Here is a 14,083-nt window from a genome sequence, read left to right as displayed (position 1 = left end):
GAAAGCAATTGCACGCAGACAGGCGGTCTTCCCCGTAAACGGTGCCAGCCGGCGGACATTCGTAGACAAAAACACACACGCAACCAAAAAGCTCAAGTCTAAATCTCTCACCTTACAAAATTAATTTAAAATGGATAATGGAACTTCTATACAACATGCCCAATGGTAAAATCGTTAGGGACAAAAGGGCATCATCTTTGAGGCATATTTCGACTGTGGTTATAGATACGCAAACCTCCGGGTGCGAGAGAATCCCACAGACGCCAATACGTACACAGGTGTGAGCTACACTGCGGAATCGGAGTATGACGGGGACTGCGTGGACGTTAGTACCCCGGCACCTTGTGCCAGGTGTCACCGCTGACCGACACGGACTGGGGTTACTCGGCCTCTATCATTTCCTAGAGTTGCATTTGACTCTTCCATGAGATCAAGGTAAAAAGCCATTCATTTTGAGAGGCGCTCGCAAAAAAACCCAAACGACCCGACTCGTGGCTCCCATTAAAGCCCAAAGTCTCGCCCATATTCCGCACTCCCTTGGACAGACCCTGAATCCCTTTCAACACTTACCTTCCAGGAGCCTTGGCACACGCCGGCTTGTGGATCCCATCCTCGGAGCGCTCTCCGTCGCCTCCTGCGCTCAGCTTGCCCTGCACCCGTCCCCAGCTCGCCTGCTCCACCTGCGGGAGGCTCACCTGCAAACTACTTCCCGCCTCCAGGAAGCCCTCCCAGCCCGCACACCTGCCGCCCCGCAGGCACTGGTTTCCTGGCTCCGCATAGTTAGGAGCTGTTCCCGGGCGGGGCTGAGACTCCTTAGCTCCGATGCCCTCGCAGGTGCAGGTGGGCGCCGGCAGGTGGGGCTCAGAGGGGCGGAGGGGGGGGGGGCAGGTGAGGGTCCCTGGGGGCGCAGGTGCCAGACCGGCTGCCCCAGACCTGCTGCTTAGGGCATTTCCCTGGAGCCTCGATGGCTGCGTGCTCCAAGGTACCCTCTTCGGGCGCCCGGGCTCGGCATTTGGCATCGCCCTGGCGCAGGCCCCGATCCCGGGCTCCCGGCCCAGCGGGGACTGCTTCTCCCTCTGCCCTTCCCTGGCTCATGCTTGGCGCCCTCATGCATGTCCTGTCTCCCAAATAAACAAAGAAAATCTTTAAGAAAAAGAGAAAAGTACTTTTCGCAATACCTGGCACCAAGTAAACTCTCAGGAAGTGAGGCTGGAGTCGGGAGACCTAGTCTCCAGTCCCCTTGGCTCGGGTTCTGGTTGCGGGGACTTAAGACAATGGGTTTTCCTTTTACATCATCTCCTCCCATGTAAGATGGGGACAAAGTGGCCGTGTGTGAAGTAAGATTAATTGGCTTATTTGTGTAGAAGTCAAGCCCGGTGTTGCCTGTGGAGCGAGAGTGAGCTGATGTGCAGGTGAGGGTTTGCCGCGAGACAGGTGCTGCTCTAATAATTCCCGTGCGTGAGCCCATTTAGGACCCGCTCTGAGCCTACGAAGTGGAAACTATTTTGTCTGCACTTTACCACTGAGGAGACCAGGCGGGGAGAGAGGACTCTCGGGTAGAGGCTGGGGAGCCTGGCTCGCCTCTTTAGCAGAGGCTCAGGAGCCTCACAATTATAATTCTAGAAGCCTGTTTTTTTTTTTTTTTTTTAGTTTTTTTCTAGGCTCCTCCCCCTTTTAAGCTCTGTAGAAAACTAATGGCAAAAAAAGAAAAAGAAAGAAAAAAGAAAACTAATGGCACTTGTGTTCTCCATCCTTCACAAGGACGTGGTATCTTTATAATGTTGATTTCCAGGATCAGGGTTGCTCCAGAACCCCATGCAAGCATTTTCCTACCACTTCCTACCACTTCTGTTCCCAGCCTGACTGCTTCCTGCAGCTGTAAATGACCCCTTGTTCACAGGGATATCATCCTCTACCTCATAAAGAAAGGAGGCCCCCAGATAAAACGCCACCAGCCCCTGGCCCAGACATATCCTACTTTATATTCTCGTTTCTCCGACCGGGGTTAAGGCCTTCACGTGAGCCCCATAGTGCTTTTCAGCCTGTGGATCAGGTGCACTGGAACTACCTACGGTTCTTGTTGAAAATACAGAACCCACAGCTACAGAATCAGAATATATAGGTGAGGGATCCCTGGGGGGGCTCAGCGGTTTAGCGCCGCCTTCAGCCCAGCGCGCGGTCCTGGAGTCCCGGGATCAAGTTCCGCGTCGGGCTCCCTGCAGGGAGCCTGCTTCTCCCTCCTCCTGTGTCTCTGCCTCTCTCTCTCTGTGTCTATCATGAATTAATTAATTAATTAAAAAAAGATTATATAGGTGAGACCTGGGGGCGGGGGTCTGCATTTTAACAGGCCCCCTCAGGTACTTCTGATACAGCAGATCTTAAAACCACCCGTGTAGTTCCTTACTCGATCACTGTAGTCCTTTATTGACCTTCCAGTGTCCATCGTGTAAGTAGTGATGACCCCTATTTCATTTCTGATATCAATAATTTGTGTCTTCTTTCTATTTTTTCTTGGTTAGCTAGGCAAGTGGTTTATTAATTTTATTAATCTTTTCAAAGAGCTAAAGTTTTTTGTTTCATTGATTTATGGGGGTATATTTTCCAGTTAATTTTGTTGATTTCTGCTCTAATGTTTTAAATTTCCTTTCTTCTGCTTGATTTAGTTGTAAATTGTTCTTCTTTGGTTTTCTAAAGTGAAAAGTCAGATGATTGCTTTTGGATTTTTCTTCTCTAATATGGGCACTTCGTTCTATAAATTTCCCCTATGAGCACTGTTTTCTTTACATCCAATAAAAAGTGTGTTGTTAAATCTCCAAATATCTGGGAGGGTTTGGGTTTTCTTGTTTTGTTTTAGCTATCATTCTGCTACTGATTTCTAGTTTAATTCCACTCTGGTCTGAAAATACACTTGGTATGACTTCTAGTCGTATACATTTGTTCAAGTCTGCTTTATGGCCCCAAACGTTCCACATGAGTTTGAAGAAAAAAAATGTGTATGCTGCTGTTTTTAGATGAAGTATTTTATAAATGTCAATTAGATCTAGTTGATTAATGGTGCTCTTTTTTTTCAACTGGATTCTTACTCATTTTCTGTCTGCTGGATCTATCCACTACTGAAAGAATATTTAAGTTTCCAACCGTAACAATGGATTTGTCTATTTCTACTTGCAGTTCATTTTGGTTTTGCCTCATGTCTTTTGATGTCCTATTATTAGGTACATACATGTTGAAGATTGCTATATTTCCTTGGGGAATAGACTCCTTTTTCATTATGTAATGACCCCTTTTATCCCTGATAATTTCCCTATTCTAAAATCTAATTTATCTGAAATTACTATAGCTATTCCAGCTTTCTCTTGATTAGTACTATTATATCTTGTTCCACCCCCTTACTTTTAATCTGTTTCTTTATATTTAAAATGGGTTTCTTATTGAAAAAACTATATATATATATATTTGGATCTTTTTAAATCTACCCCAACAGTCTTTATCTTTTAATTAATATATTGAGATCATTTATATTTAATGTGATTAATGATTTTGGGGGGGTTTACTATCTACCATGTCTGCAAGTGTTTTCTATTCATTGTGTTTATCCTGTGCTTATTTTTTCCCTTTTTCTGCCCTTTCTGGTTTGAGCTGAGCATTTTATATAATTCCATTTTCTCTCCTCTCTAAGCATATCAATTTACAATATATATTTGTAGCAATTTTAAGTCCACTTCCAAATTACATTGTACCACTTCACATGCAATGCAGGTACCTTATAACACAGTATCCCCAATTTGTCAGTCCCATCCCTTGCACCATTAATGTCATTCATTTCACTCACCCATATGCTGTAATCACCTAATAAAGTGTATTATTTACTACTGATACTTTAAACAGTTATCTGTTGGATCAATTAATTAAAAAAAGATTTTATCTTACCTTTATTTATTCCAACTTCAACACTCTTTCATTCTTTATTTAAATCTGAATTCTAAGGAAAACCTTATAGAGAACATGCTGTCTGGAGAGAACCTTGAAGGGAGAGAAGGGCACTGGGAAAAAGACATTTCAGAGGAAAGAATGATGTCAAAAGGGCACAGAGGCAAGAAAGTATCTATGGATGAAGCAGTTGAATTGGAATTTACCCTATCAATCATCTGTGGTTTAATTACCTCATTTCCTAGATGAGTGATTTGCTAAAGTTTAACACAGCTAGAAAGTTGCAGAACTAGGATTCAAACACAGGAAGAATAACTTCAGCACCTATTCTAACCACAGAAGGAGGTTAAGACCCGTTAAAGAGGGCCCAGACCCTCAGTCTCAGCCAGGACAGGCCTGCCCCTGTCTCTCAGACCCTTCACCGTCATTCTACCACTGGTACACATCCTGAAACATAATTAATGTTCAGAAATACTATGGGAGTTTTAGAGATGGAATTATTATAGCCCTCTACGGTCAGGGGAGAAAAAGTTCCATAGGAATCAGAACTGATATATTCTCAGAAAGCAGAGAGGGTTTATAGAGTAGCACTAATTATAGCTTTGAAGAGGCTACCCACAGTCTTCTTAATGAAATGAGCTGGAATCCTCCCTTGGAAACTTTCCTACATAATTAGGTCTATGTAAGTGAATACTTATCCTCTAGACCCAAGGGAAAGCACAAGCCAACTGAAGCCTCCTTGAGGAGGAGGTAGGTGGGAGGAGAGTGTCCAATACCACAGTTGGACCAGCAAAAGAGAATCAATCTTTCTTTCTTTCTTTCTTTCTTTCTTTCTTTCTTTCTTTCTTTCTTTCTTTCTTTCTCTTTCTTTCTTTCTTCTCTCATCCTTCTTTCATTTATTTTGCTTTCTTTCTTCTTAAGATGGTCACCTTGGAATATTATGTAGCAATAAGGGTGCCTTATATTCACATAACAATAAGAATGGGTCTTAAAAACATACTTTGCTGGGGATCCCTGGGTGGCTCAGCGGTTTAGCACCTGCCTTTGGCCCAGGGTGTGATCCTGGAGTCCCGGGATCGAGTCCCACGTCAGGCTCCTGCATGGAGCAGGACAAAAAAAAATTTTTTGTCTCCCTCCTCCTGTATCTCTGCCTCTGTGTGTGTGTGTGTGTGTCTATCCTAAATAAATAAATAAATCTTAAAAAAAGTAAAAATTAAAAAAATATGTATTTTGCTGAAAAAAGAAAATGGGGTGAGATATATGGCACCTCACCATTTATATAAACTAAAGATATATGCCTACAAATCAATATCATAAATTTTTGTAGGAACACACACATATAAAATACATACTAAACACGTTAGAAAAGTTGCCTATGGGAGGCAAAGAAAGAGATATGTAGGATATATATATATATATATATATATATATATATATATGATTTACATATTTACAACTGTTATACACACATGATATATAAGGATATAATTTATATGTTTTATTACAAATTACAATATATAATTTATATATTCATATATAAAGCATGTCTGCTTTATATATGAACAATGATAAGATGCTTGAGGGTAGGGCACCTGGGTGGCTCAGTGGTTGAGCATCTGCCTTTGGCTCAGGTCGTGACCCCAGGGTCCTGGGATCGAGTCCCACATCAGGTTTCCTGTGGAGAGCCTGCTTCTCCCTCTGCCTGTGTCTCTGCCTCTCTCTGTGTGTGTCTCCCATGAATAAATAAATAAAATCTTTTATAAAAGAGATGCTTGAGGGTAGCACTTGTAAATGATTCATTTTAGAAGCCTCACACTTCCTGGTATACAGTAGGCAAACAATAAATATTTCTGAATGAATAGTTTCATCTTCAACTTGCCTGATGTCCTGAACAGGACCTGCCAGACGGAACTAAGACCTTTCATCCCAACATTTACTTTAACCCCATTCCTAGTTCTTTATTTCCACCACTATGGGCTATTAAAGTGACAGAAAAGAGCTACCTAGAAAGAGAGGACAAATGATTAAAGAATGAAAAATAATTACCCCATTAAAAACAAGAAGCACGTTTTATGTCCCTTTTAAGTAACAGAATTCTGCTTCCCAGTGTATTCCGTTTTGATTGTTTCCATATGCACAGTGTTTCTGTTATAAAACACTCATTGGTTAAACAAAAAGTACTTTTTTGTGCAAGTCCATAAAGAGAAACCCATTTTCATTCCTTTGTGTCACTACAGCAAGACTCTGGATGCTATTGTGGAACAAAATGGCATATGCTCCTCGTTTCACTGTTTGAAAGCAAGATTCTATTTCTGTCAGTAAAGCTGAATTCTGCAAGACTGATTTTCTTAAAGCACTTTTAAAAATGTTATAACAGTTCTAGATTTACAGAATTAGAGCAAAGATAGTAAAGAGATATACCCCGTATACCCCACAGCCAGTTTCCCCCATTATTAACATCTTAATTAGTGGAGTACATTTGTCACAATTAATGAACCAATATTGATACGTAATTATGAATGCAAGTCTGTACTTTATTCAGATTTCTGCTGAGAGGACCTCAGCTTTTCTCTTAAGGCCTTCAACTGATTGGATAAGTCTCACCCACGTTTTGGAATGTAATCTACTTTCATCAAAGTCTATTGATTTCATAGTAGTCACTTCTAAAAAATATCTTCATAGAATCATCTAGACTTGTGCTTGACCAAACAGCTGGGCCATGGCCTAACCAAGCGGACACATAAAATTAACCAGCACTGACAGTTCCTATAAATCTCATAGTTTCTCCTCTTACAAATACCTTACATTGTCATGACATATTTGTTTCAATGAATGAACCAATATTGGTACGATTCTTTTTAACTAAACTCCGTTCTTTATTCAGATTTCCTCATTTCCTTGTCTAATGTCCTTTGTCTATGGCGCAGGTTACTTACTGCATTATATGCAGTCCTCGTGTTTCCTTACGTTCCTCTTGGTTGTGACAGTTTCGCAGACTTTCCCTGCTGTCCCTGACCTCCAGAGCTCCGAAGATTGCTGGCCAGATACTCTGTAGACTGGTCGGGCCCAGCACGGAGAGGTAAGCCCTGTCGTCTCCATGTTGCAGATGAAAAGAATCAGGCGCCGAGAGTGGCCTCAAAGGGGGCAAGTGACTCGTCAGAGCCCCACGACCAGGATCCAAATGCATACGGCGTGGCTCTCGGGGCGCGCGTGCAGCCACTGGGCTAGGCCAGCTCTGAAACCATGAGCGGCTGCCGGCCCCGTATTTCCAGATGTGTCACCGAAGCCTTCTGACTCACACGTAGGGTCTTCCTGCTGCCTGAGGACAGAGCTCTGGCTCAGGACGCACCCATCTGACCGGGACGAAGCCCCAGGGCCAGCGCAGCCTCACCTCCCCCAGCTTCTCTCCATCCTGGCCGCCACCGCCCTAAACCCGGCCACGGCTGCCCTTCCCCACACCTGTGAGCAGCTCTGTGCAGGGCGAGGCGGGGGGCGGGGGGGGGGGGGCATGTCCTGAAGAATCAGACAGCCTCTGGCCCTGCAATTCATTGTTTCTAGAATAACCCTGGGCAAATATGGAGTAACATGTACCTTCCAGGATCTTCATGAGGATTCAAGGAAATCACATATATGAGCATCTAACACCAGTGCCCACCCGATATGAAATGCACTTCCATAGGAGGGAAACGGCTGACATGTGAAACTCCAGTATTTCCACCTTCAAACATCTCAGAAATAGCTACTCATACCCAAAACTGGTTGCCAAATCCCCTGCAGACCATGCCCTCTGATTTAGGGCGTGAAAATAGAGCCAACACGTAGCCCTTGCAGCGCACAGGGAAGAGCTTGCTCGGGGAGCTTTCAGAGGAAGCCGCATTCAATTCAGCCCCGAAGGCAGAACTGATTCATCCAGGTGTAAGTGGGCCAGTTAGACAAAAGCTGACACATAAAAAGCACACCGTGTTCTGCGGTGGTGGTTTTTGTCTGGTTAATAGGCGCCAGCGAGGGATCAGTGGGGGATACGCTGACTTCTCAGTCAGCTTAAGGAAGGATTATAAGGGTCTCGAAACGCAGGCAAGGGAATGGGCGCTTTCCCCCTGCCCCGTGCCTTTCTCTTTTTTTTAAAAAAAAAAATTTTTATTGGAGTTCAATTTGCCAACATATAGCATAACACCCAGTGCTCATCCTCCGTAACACGCCAAGTGTCCCCCTCAGTGCCCGTCACCCAGTCACCCCCGCCCCCGTCCACCTGCCCGCCCACCTCCCCTAGTTCATGTCCCAGTTAGGAGTCTTTCATGTTCTGTCTCCCTCCCTGATATTTCCCACTCATTTTTTCTCCTTTCCCCTTTATTCCCTTTCACTATTTTTTATATTCCCCAAATGAATGAGACCATATAATGTTTGTCCTTCCCCGATTGACTTACTTCACTCAGCATAACACCCTCCAGGTCCATCCACGTCGAAGCACATGGTGGGCATTTGTCGCTTCCAAGGGCTGAGGACCATCCCAGTGTACACGCGGACCACAGCGTCTCTATCCATTCACCCCTCGCCTTTCTCTCATGCAACAGCGAGAGCAGCAACGGCCAAGACCGAGAACAGCCCCGTTACTAAGCCGTACACTCAGGTGAAAACCTAAGCCCCAAATCTCCGTATCCCCCACGTAGACGGGGGAGCCTGTGGCCCGCGCTGAGGCGCTGGCAAGCGTGTTCCTCCTGCAGCGGAGCTTCCCGAGGCTGCACTCACTCGGGTGGATCACGCAGCTCCGTGTTGTTGGAGCCGTTCCCGTCCTGGTCCTCCCGTTGGCCGGTCGGTGTGCAGAGCCTCTGCCTCAGGTAGACCAAGGGCAAGACCAAAGTGCCTCCGGGACCAGGGGAAACGCAGGCTGGGCGCAAATCAGCAAGACCCTCGCAGGACGCGGGGTGAGTGGGGCCGAGACAGAGGCGGAGGGAGAAGGTTAGCAGGCTCCACACCCCGCACGGAGCCTGACGGGGCCTCGGGGCCTCGATCTCCCAACCTGGAGAGCCAAAACCAAGAGTCAGACCCTTAACGACACTGAGCCATCAGGTGCCCCAACAAGCCTCCTTCTGAGGTGTTGCGTCTTTGTTGAACCGTCCTCTTCAAACGTTCAAGTTACATTCTGTGTGTGGCTTTTTTTTTTTCCCAAGAGTTCAACTTCATTCTTTTATTAGGAATTCTTGATCTTGGAGGATTTCCCCTTTTATTTCATCAATGTTGCTCATAAACCGTCACATCAACTGTTACATTATTAACCACGGGTAGCGTAAGCAAACGGCTCCTTGCGACCGACCTAAGGCAGCACTGGTTTTTGAATTAAATTACTGAAATGTATCTCGCACAAAGAGGAGTGTGCAAATCGTCAGCCTAAAAAAATAAAAAATAAAATGAAATAAACAAGAACAAATCGTCAGCCTATTTCTCAGTATAATCCATCCCCACAGTCAGTGGGGCATTCCCAGCACGGCAGAGAAGATGCAGGGCACAGATGCACACACGCTGGAACGTCAGCCATCAGAGAAATGAAATCTTGCCATTTGCAATGACGTGGATGGAACGGGAGTGGGTCACACTCAGTGAAGTGAGTCAGAGAAAGACAAATACCACGTGATCTCGCTCATATGTGGAATTTAAGAAGAAAAACAGAGGAACACATGGGAAGGGGGAGGAGGGGGTGGGAATCATGAGACTCTTCATGGGGGCTGATGGAGGGAGGTGGGGGATGGGCACGAAGGAGGGCACGTGTTGCGTGTGAGTGATGGATCACTGAATTCGACTCCTGGCACCAATATCGTGCTGTATGTCAACAAACTAGAATTTACATGAAAATTTAAACAGGGGGCAGCCCGGGTGGCTCAGCGGTTTAGCGCCGCCTTCAGCCCAGGGCGTGATCCTGGAGACCCGGGATCGAGTCCCACGTCGGGCTCCCTGCGTGGAGCCTGCTTCTCCCTCTGCCTGTGTCTCTGCCTCTCTCTGTGTGTCTCTCATGAATAAATAAATAAAATCTTTAAAAAAAAGAAAATTTAAACAGAGACAGAATCATAAGTACAGGGAACTAACTAGTAATCACCAGAGCGCAGGGAGTTGGGGGGTTGGGGGCAAAACAGGCGATGAAGAGGTTCAAACGCACGGTGGTAACAGAGAGGAGTCACGGGAAGGAGGAGGTCGGCACGGGGATCATAGCCAGCGATGCCGGGACGACGTCGGACGGCGACAGTGGCAGCCACGGTCATCACGGCGAGCAGAGAGGAGCGTGCGGGCCTGTTGAACCAGCAGGCTGGACTCCCGAAGCTAATGCTGCAGGTCAACTATGCTCCAGTAAAAAAAATAAATAAATAAATAAATAAATAAATAAATAAATAAATAAACAAACAAACAAACAAACAGAATATGTATTTCAACCCGAATGTGTGTGTTCAGCCAGGAGGACACCGGAGACATCGTGGAGCTGGGAGACGCGTGCCCCTCCTCACGGTGCGTAACCCGGGTGGTAGGACATGCAAGACAGCGCTCAGACAATGTGTACCGTCAGCTCTTTCTTCATGTTGCACATTTAGAGGGAAAGGCTACGCGAGCGAGCGGGTACCTATGGCAGGGTTGTCGCGAACGCGCCCGCGCAAATGCAGACACGACAGGTGGATTGTGCTGTTGACTCGCACGCCCGAAGCAGGGTCCCTGACGGTGGCACATTTGGAAGTGATGATACATTCCTGGTAAAGCTCTTGAGCAAAGTGCAGTCCTCCCTCGGTTTGCATGGGAGTCGTATTCCTGGAAAATTCAGTACATTTGAGGACCGTGCGTGCAGTTAGGTGCTGGGCTCTGGGAGCTGGAGAGATGCTTCACCTCGAGGAAGCTCCGGGGGAGCATTTGGATGTGTGGACCCGTGTCCTTCACCACGGCACATCAGCAGGCTCGTCGTGCGTCCAGTGAGCCCCAATAGCACCCTAATACGTGGCGGGCGGCTCCCCACCCTCCGCACGTTTCCCAGCACTGCCCAGCACCGCTGCCGTCCCGGCCCAGAGCCTCCCCCGGTCGGGTCGCCGCAGGGCTGCCTCCCTCACCCCGCACCCCACGGCTGCGCAAGCTCAGCACAAGCGCTGAGGGACCGGCAAGCCACTTGGAGATCCCGGATCACGTCATCGAATCACCTTTACTCTTGTCACTCTTCTAAATGTTCTTATCCTCTTCCGAGAAGGATGTTTTGGTAAAAGTGCAAACAGACGTACCCAGGGGGGGGATGTCGGGTGGGGAGAAGGATCGGAGGAAAACAGGCCGGCGGGGGTGCTGGAGGTGGACCCCGTACCTGGACCACACACCCCGGGGCTCGCCCTTTTGCTAAAGGTGGGAGCAAGCCGGTGCTCATGGGGCCGTGTGGGCAGCCGCGGGAGCCCATGGTCTCCGAGCAAAACCAAGGTAAAGCCCGTGGAGTTTGGGGCTGGATGGATCAGCCGCGACCTGCCTCCCCCATCGCCAGCTTTGGGACCCGGAGCAGAGCACCGTGTGCAGCCACCCCGGGCCTGCAAGCAGGACGCCGGGGGCACCAGCGCCGCCAGCACACGGGCCTAGGGGAGCATCATCGGGCGGCAGGGGCAGCAGGTGCTTGGGCAGCAGGGGCAGCAGCCTCCTGCGTAGGCACCTAAGCATTTGCCAAGGAACAAGCAGATACGGTCGCTCAGAGAAAACAGCGGCCTTTCTAGCAGTTTCTGTCACGGATGCTGTAGGGTGCTGGGGGAAGCCTGGCGTGCTCCCAGTTCCAGCCGGCTGGCGCTGCAGCGAGGACATCTGCAGGCAGGCAGTGGAAGTCCCGCTGGCCCGGCGAGTCCCCGTGGCCGGAGCTGGCAGGGCGCGGGGTCCCCGGGATGGCCCACCCCGGTGCCCACAGCCCCCGCATCTGGGCTGCTCCACCACCCGCCGCCTCCTCACCCTGCCGTCTCTTCTCAAGCCCGGAGAGCAACGAACACAATCGGTCAAGTGTGGGTGCCCCACAGACCCAAACACTTAAGGAACATCCCAATTCCAGGCTCGTTTCCTTTACACGCACCTGTCACTTGGGGCCGGGCCGGGAGGAACGGGGCGGGCGGGGAGGTGAAAGCCAACACCGGACTGGCTGAGTCCCTCCGCCTTCTAGTTGGCGCCGCACACAAGCTCCTCGGAGCCTCCTTGCCTCGGTGCCCCACCTGCCACGAGATTGCCGTCGAGGTCGGGGATGTGAGGCGAAGCACTGAGCACCATGCCTGGCGCAGGGGCAGGGGCCGATCGCCGTCACCGGCGCTGGATTTTGCCGTCAGCACCCTCCACCCTGCAGACCCTTCCTTGACTCTGAAAACCGGGGGCCTAGATTCCTCCCCGGAAGGTGGCACCCGGGAGGCTTCTCCTCCACGGCCCGTTTCCGGCGGAGACCACAGGATGGAAGGACGGGGCTGGAGGCCGGTCACTCAGGCCCGCAGGGAGCAGGGCGGCCACGGCCGCGGGTAGGCCACCCCACCCAGTGCAGGCGGTCGCGGCAGCTCGTCCCTGAGCGCCGTGTTTCCCGCGTCTGACCCGTGGACGGTCACCCACCGCCGTCCAGGGCGAAGCACGTCACGGGGCTCTTGCCTCCTTATGTGCTGGTTCCCAAGCGGGGGACTTTGAAGTATCGTACGGAAGAACCTAAAAGAGTGCAGCGAGGACGGATGACGCTCCCAATGGTGACAGTCCCGCGTGACTGGCAGCAAAGGGCTCGCAAACTACACGCTCATAAACACATCCCCTTAAACATCACAAAACTCCACTGGTTCATGCTGAGAAACCATAGAAAACCCACTAAAATTCAGTGACTCCAGAGTTGCGCCCGCCCAAACTTGTCACGGGGGGAGCTGAAGCATCTCCTGGCACAGCCTCACTCTCGGGGACTGGGCCCCGGATGGTGCGGGCGCGGTGCCCGCCTTCCTCGCGGGTCTCCACGCAGAGGTGTGCTGGCCGGACGTCCGTCCTCCGGGAGTAAGGAGGCGCAAGGAGGAGCCCCCACGGCCCACGTGCGCCTTCGGCCTCCGTTCTGCACCTGCCCCGGGGGTTGGGAGCCCCACCCCGGGTTAGGGACCTCAGGAGACTCTCCTGCACTCCTGCCGGTCTACACACGGGCCCCGAGAGCCTCTCCCTTGCTTCTAACAATGGGAGGGAGGGACCCTCTTCCCGTGAGCGTCCAACTATGGTCCCGACTGGCGCGGCCTCTTCTCAGGTGGCTGCGCACAGGCTGGAGCCACTTCTTTGCTGCAGCTGCTGCCCCCTGGGAAACACGGCTGCATCCCAGCTTAGGGTCCAGAGAGCCTCTTTCTCCAGAATTCACGGGTTCAGGAAGGCTGCCCCGTGGGGGTCCAGACTCAGCCCTTTGGTGGCTGGTCCCGTTGGAGGGCTCCAGCATGACCACCACTAAAGTTGCCTCATTCACCGTTGGTGACTGTAAATGCGACATCTTGGTCCAGAACCAGAAAAGTCATGCTCCTTAGAGAGCTGGAAAAGCCAGAGAAAGGATCCAGCTCGAGCCCCTTGCTGCGTAGGTGGAAAGCTGAGACGGGGCGCGCCCCCAGCCCCGGCGAGGTGCTGGCGGCGGGACGCAGGGCCCTGCCCAGCCTGCTCCGTTGCCAAGCTCCGCTCAAGCCCCTTTCTCTGCGGCTGATGCCCCACCAGCATCTTGGGATGCGACCGGGTCTGGATCTGACCCTACTGTCCTGCCCCACGCGCGGGGCCCCTCTTGCCCACACGCAGGTGGGTACTCACGGGCGTCAGGCACCGGCCTTCTCTCCATACTGGGGTCTATTCAATAGAACAATAGTTCAAGCTCGTCATCTTGTGATTCAGAGATGGTTGCTAGGGAAACCGGCGCGGATACGTTTAATTTGTAAATCCTGTAATTGCCCTAAATTAGCCGTAATTTGTGCTTTTTGTTTCAAAAGGATTTTGGCTGAGCTGACTTTGGGAAGCAAGTGAGGAGGGAACTGTCATGGACTGGCTTCCACCGTGATGTGTCCACGGTCCTTATAAAGGGTTTTTCCATTGCTTTGCCAAAAAGCCAAAGGGTGGGCAGCCCGGGTGGCTCAGTGATTTAGCGCCGCCTTCAGCCCAGGGCCTGATCCTGGAGACCCGGGATCGAGTCCCA

At 49.8% G+C, this 14,083-nt stretch overlaps 1 long non-coding RNA gene across 1 annotated transcript; it reads right to left on the bottom strand.

Annotated features, from left to right (window-relative positions):
* Positions 1 to 5,994: 5,994 nt before the first annotated feature.
* Positions 5,995 to 14,069, bottom strand: LOC125755338 (uncharacterized). Its single transcript, XR_007411627.1, has 2 exons — positions 8,355 to 14,069; positions 5,995 to 7,249 (listed from the first exon to the last, which is right to left on the bottom strand). It is a non-coding gene; the product is annotated as an uncharacterized LOC125755338 (long non-coding RNA).
* Between the last annotated feature and the right edge of the window lie 14 nt (positions 14,070 to 14,083).

This window comes from Canis lupus, chromosome 6 (assembly GCF_003254725.2).
Source record: "Canis lupus dingo isolate Sandy chromosome 6, ASM325472v2, whole genome shotgun sequence".
NCBI lineage: Eukaryota > Metazoa > Chordata > Mammalia > Carnivora > Canidae > Canis > Canis lupus.
This window is presented reverse-complemented; position numbering and strand designations above follow the sequence as displayed.